The sequence below is a fragment of the Patiria miniata genome, unplaced genomic scaffold (genome assembly GCF_015706575.1).
Source record: "Patiria miniata isolate m_02_andy unplaced genomic scaffold, ASM1570657v1 HiC_scaffold_5, whole genome shotgun sequence".
Classification (NCBI taxonomy): Eukaryota; Metazoa; Echinodermata; class Asteroidea; order Valvatida; family Asterinidae; genus Patiria; species Patiria miniata.
The window spans coordinates 21872162-21887320 of NW_024037072.1; the positions used below are offsets into that span (position 1 = coordinate 21872162).

The 15159-nt window shown below is 39.8% G+C and overlaps 1 long non-coding RNA gene across 3 annotated transcripts; it reads right to left on the bottom strand.

The window, feature by feature from the left end:
• Positions 1-3531: 3531 nt before the first annotated feature.
• Positions 3532-13050, bottom strand: LOC119742099. 3 transcript variants are annotated; one of them, XR_005272813.1, is made up of 5 exons: positions 12837-13050; positions 7898-7971; positions 7420-7488; positions 4663-4802; positions 3532-4465 (listed from the first exon to the last, which is right to left on the bottom strand). It is a non-coding gene; the product is annotated as an uncharacterized LOC119742099 (long non-coding RNA). The 3 variants fall into 3 exon arrangements; XR_005272811.1 differs by lacking the exon at positions 12837-13050 and adding an exon at positions 8236-8489; XR_005272812.1 differs by lacking the exon at positions 12837-13050 and adding an exon at positions 8172-8241.
• Between the last annotated feature and the right edge of the window lie 2109 nt (positions 13051-15159).

A 15159-nucleotide genomic window follows, 5' to 3' on the forward strand; every position in this document is an offset into this window, starting at 1 on the left:
CTTAAAACCAAACTTGATTATCGCTGAATCGGCAGACATTTTAATGTCATACTGTTTATCTGTTTCAGTGATCTAAAATCCAGTGATAGGTGATCAGTTCAATTCTGTATGATGTGCTCAAGATCAAACCATGTGGAAAGCGACCCCAAATCTGACCTCAAATTACATGTAGCATAGTACCAGTTATTGAGGGCAGTGTCTATATTCCATAATTGTACGCAATTTAAGTGATTATCTCCTTAGCCCACAGAAAATTATTGCAGCAAAATGTACTACAATGGTAACAAAATGTGATGCTATCAAAGTGAAAGTGTGCCCAACACACAAATCTAAAGGGTACGTGTTTCCCTCCTCCATGGTAACACGATTAAAATGGTAACAGCAAAATTTCAAACAGATTTATCTGGAAAATGCAAAAATCTATGGGCCTTGAAGAGCCTTGACTCAAAATTGCAAGGCACTGGCCCCTCAAGGTCAAGGCCAAGGCCAAGGCTTTTGCTCTCAAGCCTCGAGGCCAAGGCCAAGGCCCTAAAGTCCAGCCTTAAGGTAGCCTTAAGGCCAAGGCCCAGCATCAAGGCACTACATTCTGGACTGTCAGGCTCGCTAGATTTTTATATCGGATCTTATCATTATTAGAATTTTTAGCCTATTAGAAACGTTATTATTATTTGTATTTTACGGATTTCTTTGTGAACACGGTAAATTCCATTCGCTGTTCCCAATTCGGGCGTTTCACAATATACAGTGCGCCAACAAGAGTTTGCCACGGAGAGTCCATTTTTTAAGTGTACGGTCGAGAAAACAAGGCTCAATTGAACGAGTGTCATGCAGTAGACAACTTGAACTAATTTGTTATAGATTGGGGCATATAGCGTTGTGCCGCCTTTAAACAACCCACCAAATTGATAATAAGAAAAGAAAACAAAAGGACAAACATATACTCGAATCATACACGCTTACGAACTGAACTACTGACCGAACAAACTAACAATGTCAAATATCCGCCGCGCTGCAACCTCGTCCCCAGAGCCGGGCTTATTAATTATTTCCCGAGCCAGGAACTTGATTCCTGTATTCTAATTCTATAGCCCAATTAGCAGGTAATGGATTTATATCGTGTACTTGGTGTTGTTATTTCGTTTATTACGTGTTTTCACCTTCAACTTAATTATAATATCCACAACTCCTTCTGAATAATCCTTTCTTAAGTTGCTCATATTAATACGCAACCCCCATACCGCATATTGGCTGGATACGATTGTAACACTTTAACTTGAAAAACAACAAATGCTGATTTAACGCAAAGCCAGGCACCAGACTATTCCTAATTATCATATGTGTGCAAGAATTTTGAACATGCAAATGATCCAGTGAGAGAGTATAGTAATGGTAGGAGCGTACTGCTCGACTCCCTTGGAACGAGTATGTCCGCGCTGCCAATTTGTCGACAATCCCCCCCCCCCCAAATTAGTGCGCTGGGAAAAATGAATTCTCCGAGGCAAACTCTAGGTGGCGCACTGCATTGTGAATCGCCCGAATTCATGCAACATGTTTATGGTAGCAGACCAGTAAATAAACTTCCATAGACCCCAATGGTAAATGCTCCCACTTCAAAAATTCGGGAAAAATACTCACAACTCTCCAAGGTGTTCGAGACGCACATCAAATTAAAGCTTATTTCATCATCTTTCATTTTCTTTTCAATTTTCGGGGGGTCAACTGATGACTTTTAGGAGAAATTTCCATCTGAAGATGATCACCCCTGAAAAAAGTCCTGAAGCCCATCGCCATTTTGAAAAACGATGCCTACACTCCATTGCAAAATAGAGCGCTCTTAGGGTCCAGATTACATCAAAATTACACAGAACTGCAAGCTCCCAGTCCTGTGCACGGCTTCCACCCATATTTTTTACAAACCCTCAAGTTCATGGCCCAAAGCATGCCCAAATACCGAAGATTTTGAGGGCATGCAAATCGTGATTTGGCCGGCGCAGGCAATTTCGGACCGATTTACTGGTCTGCACCCTATAGAGAAGCGAGGTTTTGAAAAATTTCCCCAAACCACTTGTACGGCACGAGGAAGGATGGATGACTCATATTTCATCAAAAAATTGCAAGAAAAAAAATCTCTGACTGCGATTTCTGGCCTGAAAACAAGCCCTCTGTTTGCGGCTACCTTACTGTAGGGCGCCCCCAACGGGCGTTAATTGAGTTTTTGCTCCTTCCGACCCCAAATTACCCCCCCCCCCCCTTGTTCGCTCGAAATTGCTGTGATCGGACGACGGTCCATCGGCCCTATTCAGATTTTGGGCGCATTTGTTGCGGAACCGCCATTGGTGACCCCTTTTGAAACGCTGCCCCCCCCCCCCAGGTTCCGCCCCCCTGAAAAAAAACACTCCGCAAACATTTGACAACAAACGATGGAAGGCGCCATTTTGAAACTACAGGTAGCAGACCAGTAAATAAACTTCCATAGACCCCAATGGTAAATGCTCCCACTTCAAAAATTCGGGAAAAATACTCACAACTCTCTAAGGTGTTCGAGACGCACATCAAATTAAAGCTTATTTCATCATCTTTCATTTTCTTTTCAATTTTCGGGGGGGTCAACTGATGACTTTTAGGAGAAATTTCCATCTGAAGATGATCACCCCTGAAAAAAGTCCTGAAGCCCATCGCCATTTTGAAAAACGATGCCTACACTCCATTGCAAAATAGAGCGCTCTTAGGGTCCAGATTACATCAAAATTACACAGAACTGCAAGCTCCCAGTCCTGTGCACGGCTTCCACCCATATTTTTTTACAAACCCTCAAGTTCATGGCCCAAAGCATGCCCAAATACCGAAGATTTTGAGGGCATGCAAATCGTGATTTGGCCGGCGCAGGCAATTTCGGACCGATTTACTGGTCTGCACCCTTATCTAAAAAAAAAAATGCTGCTTTTCTGTATTTGCATCATTGCATGCATGGGCAAAATAAAATGCTGCACTGCGCTGTAGAACGATGGCTTCGCTGTTCGGAGCATTACTTTTCTGCATTAAAATATGAGAGGAAAGCTGAGGTGCGATTGCAATCAATTGTGGCGAACGTAATCACAAAATGGACTGGGACATTGCTTGTTATGATAAACGTGATATATATTTTTTCTGTTTGTAGGAAACGTGTTCTCATTCTCTTAAAGCATGGACTGCTATTGGTTGAGCTTCCCATTGCTTTCATAGCCCAAGGGAACACCATAATATTATATCTAGGATTTGAACCAGTATAATGGCGGCAAAGGCTCGCACATCCTCAAAAACAGATGCACTTCTTGACTAGGTAGGGGTCATGATAAAATGACAATAATGCACAGGCCTCCACACACGGATTGTGTACAAAGAGGGCGTCCCTTTTACCTTTTCATGACCAATTTTGTTTCTACTTTTTTCAAGTATGGAAGAAATGAGCCAGAGGTTTGAAAACACAATCAAATAACATGGATGACTATGACAGACAGACGTCTAGAAAATTCATTCATGGACACTGATGAATTATTATGCATGCAAGGGTCAATTTATTTTGCCAAGACGATGTATCATTCACAGTACGTTTACGAAAGAGAAAGCATCGAAGGATGAAAAAGGATAAGACATAGCCTACGTTCACAAGTAATAACAAATGATTTCAAAGTCCTATTTGAAGGATCTTCTTTTACAGTGAACAAACACCTTTTATATGAGAATAAATTCCATCAAGGACAACCTATCTGCGATTGGTAACAAAGATCTACATAATTTATGGCTGAGTATTTTACACAACAAAATGGCAGGTTTTAATCGATAAGGCAACAATCATTCTTTTAAGGAATAGTATCACTTAATATTAGTCCTCAGCGAGAAAAATAAGATTGCATGTGAACATCTTCCTGTATTATAGAACCAGTATAGCTTTTGTGCACCCTTGAACTTTACGGTATTTTCAAAAGTGGATTTTACCCATCATCACGGATAATGATAACCACGCAACACTGATACCCCAAGAGCCCAAGAACAAAAACCATTACAGACAGGAACAAACGTATATTGTTTTAAGACAAATAACAGTGGAAATAATAATTAAGTCCGTATTCGAGCTCACTTTTCGTGCCATTTAAATGACGAGAAGAATTTATCTTTAGGATTTGTATGCGTTCTGTAAAAAAAATCAAATGTACCGATCGTTTAATATATGTCCGTATTCACGGATCGATTATATATATTTTTGTTTCATTTTGATTTCAAAAGTGCTCTTTAAATTCAGAGTGAGCAGCCTTTACACGTGAACAGCACTGTCACAGAATCAATGAAAAAAAAACTGGCTGGAACACGGACCCAGTATCGTAAACAAAAATGAGACAATCTTATCAGGAAAGAAAAAAGCTGAATTAAAGTCAAATCATTTTATTTAATCAGACTAAGGCCTTGCTGTCGGTTAACCATTGACGATCTGCACGGAGATAATAAAATAAAAACACCATGATTATTTCAAGGACTTACAATGGACTTACGAGGACAAAAAGTTTAGACACTACTAATAATTGTTATGTTTGCATTTAAATGTCGTAAAGAGAGAGGTTTTGCAACGCTAGACCTACTTTAGAGAAAAGATGGGAAAAGTTCATCAATTGATAATGATGGGCTTACCATGGTTTAATTCATTCATGTTGATTGTCCGAATTCCTAACGTCCCGGGTTTCCAACCCGCCAGCACATGCCCGTACCTCCCTCGTAGGGAGGGAAAGAACAATATAGTCCTCGACCACATTCGGCACTAGAATCGCAAACTAAAACAGAAACCAACATGGAAGTGAATGACTCGTATAGAAATATTTGTGTGGATAATCTGTTGAAGGAAGCTTTAAAGAGACTGTTCATGTTTAACGTTTACAGGCACCCAGAATAAATTACCATAAAGTAAAAGCCTCAAAATACTTCTTTTTATACCACAAAGAAAAGGGACTTACAGGGCTCTGGAGGTGCCATTCAAGATATTGAGATACTGTGATAACCTTTCACGGGATGACGACATCCTACACGTATTTTTTTTGTCAACGTCCTAAGATGTTTTATCACAAGATGACGACATCCTGAAAGCAGGATTGCTTTCTCATAACTACTTAACAGCATTGGAAGGTATCTGGGGATGTCGACATTCTACTTTCAAGATGTCGTCATCCCGTGATATTATTGTCTCACGATGTCGGGATCCTACTTTCGGGATTGTGCTACCCGTGATAGATCTATCCGAGGATGTTGTCATCCCTCTTAAAACATGTCGTCATAAACGTCATCCCGTGATAAACTATCTCATCAGGATGTCGACGTTTTACGTGTACGATATTGTCATCCCGTGATAAATTATGACAAGATCTCAACATCTAGGATGGCACCTCTGGAGTTCCGTAGGGACTAGTTCCGAACTTCAGATATCGCTATTTCTCAGAATTATGATCTTAGAAAGATATAACTATGGAATATCGGATTTCGGCAAATTTCACCCCCCCCCCCAAAAAAAAAGGTCGTTCAATTTAAAACTCGTCTTTTTCAATCAGTTTCATTTGAAAATTAATACATTTAGTCCCCAACAAACTCTTCCCTATGTTTAGCAATAGCGTTGGCATGACAAATAATTTGGTTCAACTTCAAATTCATTTATTCGAACGAATTCAATTTCCTCAATGGACACACATGATTGATTCACATATTTGCATTCTTTTTTTCTGTGCTATTTGCTTTCAGATTTCAACATGTTCCGAGTGAACAGAAATTAACCAAAAACTAGACTGAATTAAACATGAATTACAAAGTCTACGGGATTGGGGGAGAACTAAAAGCTTTTTTTTTAAGCGGAAAAGCCAATTATAAACGGACCCGTTCAAAGATTAACAATGCAAATAAACAACAAAACATCTTGTTTTCATTTCCATTGAAGATTCATAAGATTCACTTTTCGATTTTCAGAATTTTTGTTATACTGTCTTCCGATTCAAAACAATGCAAATGTTTGTTTATTTTTTAGATTAAGGCAAACAACAGGATAAAACTGATTTAACAAGCAGCAAACGCCAAGAACTTGTGCCCACTGAAAGGAGAATTGTACACTCAGTGTGTGAATAATCAATCTTGATATTTATAAATGAACCATTTGACGGTAGCAATTGATTGCCTATAAACGAAGTAGAACCACGGATCTTACACACAAGGATAAACGACTGTTCTGAGCTCTAGTACAAAATGCACTGAGCGGACTTGCCTTAATTGGTTAGACGCGTGATAACAGGCATGAATACCCTTTGGCTTGTAATCGCGAATTGTCCAGGTGTGCAATTTTGTCGGTTATTTTGCATGACATCTAAAACGAAAATATTCATAAAACTGTAAGCAAAACTACTCCTTAAGATATATTTGTTCCAAAAATTGTTAAAAAATTTAATACTTCATGATATAACAGATGGTATTGTGCAGTTTTTGTTGTCATAGATGAAGTATTTACCCGGAAAATAAATATCAAATTTCAAGAAGAACACCGTTACCCAAATTTCGTTTTTAATGAGGCTTTCATACAAAAGTTTTTTGAGAGATGTGGTCCCGAACCGATGAAATGTGCTCGGCCTTTCACAATTCAAAAATAAAGACCAAAAACGCAGACTCATGAATATTCAAATATATAATTAGCTGGCTTGACCGACTTCGACACCAGATCGGGCGCAGAGCTCTGCAAATAAAGCCACCGCGCGCAGGGGTCTTTGTTGACAAGTATTCATGGTATTTGCCATCAGTACGGGCCGTTATCACGCGTCTAACCAGAAGTTTGGCCGTTCTGACCATACCACCCTTGTGGGGTGATGTTCCTTTCAGGACACATCACCCCACTTTTTTCACAATAGAAAAACATCACCCCAGAAGGGAATCTTTAGAAAAAGGGATAATGGGAACACAATGCTATCACCCCACAATTCCGTCTGGCTGGAACGCCCGAGTCGTTGATCCTTGTAGGATCTGTGGTTGAACAAGCACAAAATGCTATGTTCTTAATTTGATGATTGTCAGATATTTCATTGAACTGGTGGACAGTCAGAAGTGAAATGTCGCCATGAATGCATTTCGAAGAAAATAGAATACTAGTGTGCACACAAACGAAATTTACTGTTTCAATGCAAGAAAACCCTTTTGATTTAACGGGGACAATTTTGTGAATATGAGAGCTTGCTGCATGAAAATGAACAAAACTTCGTTGACATTTCTAACAAAAACAACGGCATTCTCTGGGACAGCATGCAATTGCAACCCAAACACGTGTGACCAATAATATTGTGCCTATTAGCTTTGATTTATGTCGTATAGTGCCAACCTGCGTCAAGTTATTATTACAAACTTATTATGAAAGACCACAGAACTTACAAATCTCATCCATTATCCCGCGACTGCGGCGAGATTTCAGTTCTTGCCTCAACTTCTCGGTAGGCGAGTCTGCATGATATTAAAAAGGTTTTTGCTGCTGAATTCATGAATTGCATCTGCACAGGTATTGAATAAAAAACTAACAGTTGATGTGTCATAGCGTTGAACATTTGTAAAGACACCGAACTTTTTTACACTAATAAGGAGGCCCCTAAGCCTTCGGGAACATGCAAGTTTCGTACGTTTAGGGGAAAATCAACAACAGTCAAACGTGTTTTCTCCTCTACCATGGAAACTTAAACGTTCATTTTAATGTGCGACTATCGTAATTATCAAAACTCGATTCAAAATATATTTACTCCAAGCATGATGTGCGACAGGCCCAAAGGGCTGTGCGAATGTGGTTATAACGTATAAGAATACTTGTATGTCGGAACGGTAGGGATAATGGAACACTGGACAAATTTACGGCACTTACTCTCTGCAAAACACAAGGCACATCCAACGACCATCAGGAGAAGCAGGCACACGTAAACCTTCATTCTGGCTAATCTAGAAAGTGAGGAAGAAAATGAATGACAGTAAGATACTTGTAATGATACCCCCCCCCCCCCGCAGATTAATTCGGCTGTTGCGCGATTTGCACTTTTCATGAAATTGGCACAGGAGCAGCAGTAAAAGTATATCACGGTCGTCATATCGACGTGTATATTCGTGACAAATTATCGTTAAAAATGAAAACATTCAATTACCAGGACGTTTTTACTTTCAAAGCAACTGACATATCCAATCTGGCCACGTTTATGCAAAGCTTACATTTCAGGTTGAAACGAAACTTGAAACCAAATCAAAGCTAGGAGGCGGAAATGCACTGGATGGTTTCAACTTGGTATCTACTGAACAAATGCGCTACAACAGCGCTGAGTACACGTCTTTGTAATAACTGGGTCCAGGCCTATCACAGAACCGTTGTCTATTGCAAGTTTTGTTGAAACACGTACATCTGTATATTATGTACAGACGTTTAAATTAAAGACTACGTGGCTCTAGGGGCGTTGTTTATGTTTGTACCAATCACATCTTGATGTCTACTGAACAACGCCGAGAACACTTCTTTGTAGTAGCTGGGTTCAAGTGTCAGAGAAAAGTTATCTACAGTTATGTTGAAACACGTACATCTACAGAAGTTTAAATTAAAGACCATGTAACTCTATAGTGGCGTTGCTCATGTTTGGACACATCATGCACATCATAAACGCAAAAAAAGGGGAAACTTACAAACAACCCCCCCCCCCCTCAGAAAAAGAAGTTCGCTCGTGGAGGTGGAGCCATAAAATAGAACTAACACACGCATGCGCACAAGCGATTATCGGATGTAAGAAGTAAATATCATTGGTAAACCATGACAGAACGGGGGAAAGGGGGGGGGGGCGTGGGGTCCTATTTTTAAATTTGGTCTTTTTTTCCTGGCAGTTTGAAGGATGTAAACCTTGCAACAGGTGTCGATAAACTGTCAAAATGGATGGAAAAAAGTTAAAAAAAATAATCGAAGTAATTGGTAGACGCTTTCGGTCAGGAGTTTATGTTTAAACCAGGTTTTATCTACATCCCGATGTCACGGTCTCACTTCTCCGGCGTGCCAGCTTCTCCGGGTGGATTTGGCGGATAATTGAGCACGTTACAGTGCACGTTACATGAGCACTATTCATGCTCATGTGTCCGCTGTGCTAACTTTTCCTTGGGCTGAGTTGGTGGTGGTGGTGGTGTTGTAAAGTCTACCGGTCCATACAGACAGTAAAGGACACCCAAGAATGCGTTATGTAACACTTCCTGTTGGTCAAGTCATATTGCAAGCATTCTGAAGTTGTGTTCCCATCGTCATTGCGTGTGCATTTAGGAAAAATTAAGAAGCGTGTTCCTTGCTCGGTCGTGGTCCATCACATACATGTCCAATTTGCAACCACGTTCAACCACGGTTTAAAGTAAATGTGCATCCTTAAAGTCTTGTTGGTTATTAGGATGTTGGGAGTTAATATTGCGCACCCCAACCTCGTCCCCAGGGTGTCGAGCAGTACGCGCCCACCACTACCTGCTCTCTCACCCTGGTATTGGATCATTTGCATGTGCAAGATTTTTGCACACGTATGCAAATGAGGAACAGTCTGGTGCCTGGATATGCGTGACACATAAGCGTTTGTTTTTGTATGGGGTGTCTGGGGTAAAAACAGAGTCAATTCGTAGCAGCGCGAGCACGGCGTGAGTTACGAAAACACGATTTTTGAAATCAAACTGTTACGATCTTATCGAGACAACATGCAGTATCATATTTCATATTAATATGAGCAAATTGGAAAGGAAATTAGTATTTTCGAGAAGGCGTGGACGAATGATCGCGAAAACACGTACTGCACGTTGTGAATATATAGCACCAAGTACACGATAAAAATCCATTACTAGCCAATTGCGGCATCCAATCAGGATACAGGAAGAAAGTTTCCTATCCAGGGTTTAATATTGGAAACGCGGTTGGAAATAAAGTAAGCACTGGGGACGAGGTTGTGCGCACCCCACCATGGCCATAATGCCTAGGTCTGGATTCGATGGTACCCTGTGACGTATACATACACACATCCTAACTTCTTACGTGCACCAGTGCAACCCCAAAGAACTCAGCACACACATAAAGTTGTCGAAAGTGAACACTACTGCGCAATTTTGTGCATGCGTGTTGGAGCGAAATTTCCAATTTGGAGAAGCTAGCACGCCGGAGAAGTGAGACCGTGACACCGGCCTTGACCCGTTTCGGAGAAAATGGTGTTGCTTTTATTTTAAAGGTTCTGTCTGCATTTTGAATTCTCCCTAGCTTAACATTCTGGTATCAACCCGGAATTTCAAGGAAAGCTCAAGCAACTCTTATCAAGGTATGGTCTATCAGACACAAGGTACGAACGTGATTGCTGATTGTGTTCATAGTTGAAGCATGGCCATTTTTGAACTAACAATTACTTGTAACTTGATACTGTTGATGTCGTCGTGTATCATGTTAATATGCACACCACTGTAAAGTCTGTATATCAGGGTTGATGTTTCAAGTTCAAGCAGCTGTGAAAATTTTGAAGAAAATTATTTTAAGGAAAAGGAAACTTAAGAAAGAAATTAAAACTCGAACAATTCTAAAACGGTGGGCAGGTGGTGACCAGCCACGCAACGAAAAAAATGTCCTACTTTTGATCCTAAATAACTCTGTTGTTTACCAATGGAATTAAACCAAAATTTTAGAATATTTAAAACAAAAAACATGACAAATTTAAATATGCAAATTTCATCAGCTTTGTGCTAGAGGATGAGATTTAAACGCCATACGAAAAAAAATACTCATTTTCAGAATCTGCCACTTTCGACTTGACGACCTCCATCCAATGTCGACACAGCGCTTGTGACGGTGGCGGAAGACGCGTGCTCCGGCCGGAAGCTTTTGAAGGAAAACAGGATCATTTCTGATGTCATTGGAGGAGATGTGCAATGACATTAGGGTTGACCCTGCATTTCTTAAGAAGCTTTCGGCCGCAGCACGCGCGCTCCCGAATCCGCCACCATATCCAGCGCTGTATCGTCATTCTGAAAGTGAGGTGTTTTTTTTAGTATGGCGTTTAAATCTCACCCTCTTGCACAAAGCTGATGAAACTCGCTACATAAAATTTGTCATGCCATAATGTGAAATTGTGGTTTAATTTCATTGGTAAACAACAGAGTTATTTAGGATCAAATTTATGAAATTTTGTTGACACGTAGGTAGCTGTTTACTTTATTTGAACTTTGTTGTTGCCTAAACCAATGGAAGTTTATACGTGGCAGACGTGGTCTAATGTTTTGAAGCGCATTCTTGTACAGCAAATAGCTACTCAAAAATAAAATCGGTATCGATAGACTTCAATATTGAGATTGACGGAGCCTCTAACGTCCTTGGATTTAATGCCACATTATGCTTATCTAAAAATAAACGTTTTACGTTTTTGTTATCGCTGCATGGGCATAATAAAATTCTGCTCTCAGCTAACAAAAGAATGGTTATTGGTTCTTCTTGGCTAGACTGTACAAAATATGATTTTTGTTTTTGCATTAAGATGTGGGAGGAAAATTGGCGAGGTATGATTTCAATCAATGAGACGGGAAAAGAAATAAGATAATAGCTTAGAGTGTTAGTGAATGTTTTGTGTGATTTAACACAAACACTAGCCTTCCGAGGTAATCCCAAGAAGACTGGGGTTCTATTTTGGAAAATTGAACGCACCCTAAAAAACTTACACTGTACCCCAAGACTGTTTATATTCTGCCTATTTTCTAGAGATTTCTGATTAATTAAACAAAATCCAATTCAAATGTCTCCATTTTAGGAATTTTCATATGAGCAAAGGCGGAAGTAAAATATTTTATGTTTAAATCTAAAGTAACGGTGCACCAATGATTCTGTTCTTAGCCTCAGAACAGAATTGTGTTATCAGCAAGCAAAGACAAAAATGGCAATTCACTATTTATTTTCGATGAACATAATGTTGCATAAACTCAGAAGTTGTATGTGCAAACACCAGCAATAGCTAGCTATTGAGAACATCGTATCAATGTTATTAATATTCATGAGTATAAAGCCGTAAAGAGAATGCAATGAAATTCTGATGTTGCGGGACTACCGCCGGTAGTCTTTGTCACGGTGACGAGAATGTAAAATAATTTATGTACTGGATATGTGCATAACAGAATGTAAGTGGAACACAGAAGTATTTTACCACCGTACCGCCAAAGAAATATTCAAATGTTCGGTGGGGGGTAGCCTAAACCTGGTCATGAACACCCCCCACCCCCACCCCCTGCTGGCTATGTCACTGCATTAGGCCATCAGCTAGGGGGCTTGGTCAGTATCAAATCAGAGCATAAATGATTATAGTGCGCATGCTCAAGGTATATCGCCCCTAGAATGGTAACAAGCATTTTGATGAACATTTTGAAAAAAAGGGTGATAACACCTAAAAAGCTGCCACCGCTGCAATGCTATCACATATTTTCCAACTCTGGAGATGAATACCTTGCCAAAAATCGCTATGACGATTATTCCCCTCACTTGATACCGGTTGCCAAAAGTTTGGACCGAAGCTGATGGCCTACATCATAAACAGCTTCTGCGACATATGTTTGTCTAAAAATACATGTTTTATTGCTTTTTGGTCTTTGCATGGGCATAATAAAATTCTGCTCTGAGCTAAGGTAGGAATGATGGTTACACTGTTGGGAAGATTACTTTTCTGCATTTAAATATGAGAGGAAAACTGAGGTACGATTGCAATCAATTATTGCGAACGTAATCACAAAATGGACTAGGATATTTGTATTGAGTGCTAAGTGTGATATAGTACAAAACTAACCTTCCAAGGTGATCCCTTGAAGAGTACTATCTGGAGAAATAGAACGCTCCCTTGATCACAGATTTTACTCTTCCCCGCGTCAGAGCAGTCTGTATTCGTTTCATAACGCCTCACCCACAAATTCTGCTTATTTCTGCATTTAAATATGAGAGGAAAACTGAGCTACGACTGCAATCAATTATGGGCGAACGTAATCACAAAATGGACGAGGACATAGTATTGAATGCCATGTGTGATTTAGTCCAAACGAGCATTCATCAGAGGTTCCCTTGTTTTCTCGAGCGTCCCTGCTGCCAGGAAATCGCCACCTATTGTCTGATGGTGCCCATCGTCGTTTTGAACAGCCCCCCCCCCAACTTTTTTGGTTTTTCGGAAGCTGGCTGACCGGTTATAAAATCCAAGTTTATCTGTCAGCATGGATCAGGCGAGTGCCAACACTGAAAAAAATGTAATGCCTGGGTTAATTTTATCCAAGAAAGGGTGAAAACTGCAACTACCCATTGTTCTGTAACCAATTGTTTAATTGGGTTAGAATTTATGTTACATTCAACCAAAAGTTGTAGTTATTCAAGACCAAATTAAATTTGGTCTAATTTAGCTGAAACTCTAACCCAAACAATTGGTTATAGAACAACCCAAGTTTGGGTAGTTGCAGTTGTCACCCTTTCTTGGGTAAAATTAACCCAGGCATTTTTCAGTGAACCTTCCCCCCCCCCCACCTCCCCTCCCCCTCTCATCAAAATGACCTTGCTACGCAACTGCTATACATGTATGTGCAGCACCAGAAATGCGTTGACTGGCTTTCTTTTGAGATCAATGTATCAATGTTATTAATATTCATGTGTATAAAGCAGGAAGAACAATACTTTGAAATCATTTTCAGCAAGTTCGTGGACAATTACCCTTTCATTTATAATATGCCTTCCTGGTGTTGCGGATAGTCTTTCATCATGGTGACGAGAACGTAAAATAGCTTAAGAAGTTGTACAGGAAGTGCAAGGATGTAACCTGAAAACGGAAGTCCTTTACCATCGTCCAAAAAAATTCCAATGTTCGGTGGGGGCGCTTGACATTGGGGTTGACATTGACATTAGGGTTGACCCTGCATTATTCCTTCAGAAGCTTTCGGCCGCAGCACGCGCGTTCCCGAATCCGCCACCGTCTCCAGCGCTGTATCGTTATTCTGAAAGTGAGGGTTTTTCAGTATGGCGTTTACTGCACAAAGCTGATGAAACTCGCTTCATAAAATTTGTCATGCCATATAATCTGAAATTGTGGTTTAATTCCATTGGTAAACAACAGAGTTATGTAGGATCAAATTTATGAAATTTTGTTGACACGTAGGTAGCTGTTTACTTTATTTTGTTGTTGTCTAAACCAATGGAGGTTTATACGTGGCAGACGTGGTCTAATGTTTTGAAGCGCATTCTTGTGCTGCAAATAGCTACTCAAAAATAAAATCGGTATCGATAGACTTCAAAATGGAGATTGACGGAGCCTCTAACGTCCTTGGAGTTTATGCCACATTATGCTTATCTAAAAATAAACGTTTTACGTTTTTGTTATCGCTGCATGGGCATAATAAAATTCTGCTCTCAGCTAACAAAAAAATGGTCATTGGTTCTTCTTGGCTAGACTGTACAAAATATGATTTTTGTTTTTGCATTAAGATGTGAGAGGAAAATTGGTGAGGTATGATTTCAATCAATAAGACGGGAAAAGAAATAAGATAATAGATTAGAATGTTAGTGAATGTTTTGTGTGATTTAATACAAGCACTAGCCTTCCGAGGTAATCCCGAGAAGATCGGGGGTTCTATTTTGAAAAGTTGAACGCACCTTGAAAAAACTTACACGGTACCCCACGACTGTTTATATTCTGCCTACTTTCTAGAGATTTCTGATTAATTAAACAAAATCAAATTCAAATGTCTCCGTTTAGGAATACATTTTCATATGAGCAAAGGCATGAAGTAAAATATTTTATTTCGAATAATTCTTGTATCTAAAGTAACGGTGCACCAACGATTCTGTTCTTGGCTAAGAACAGAATTGTATTATCAGCAAGCAAAGACAAAAAAGCAATAGGCCTACACTATTTATTTTCGATGAACATAATGTTGCATAAACTCCAGGAGAGGCCCGTCAATGAAGTCTATTATCCATACAGATTCTGTCTTGGAGAAGTTGTATGTGCAACACCAGCAGTAGCTAGCTATTGAGATCAACGTTTCAATGTTATTAATATTCATGAGTATAAAGCTGTAAGGAGAATTCAATGAAATTCTGATGTTGCGGTAGTCTTTGTCACGGTGACGAGAATG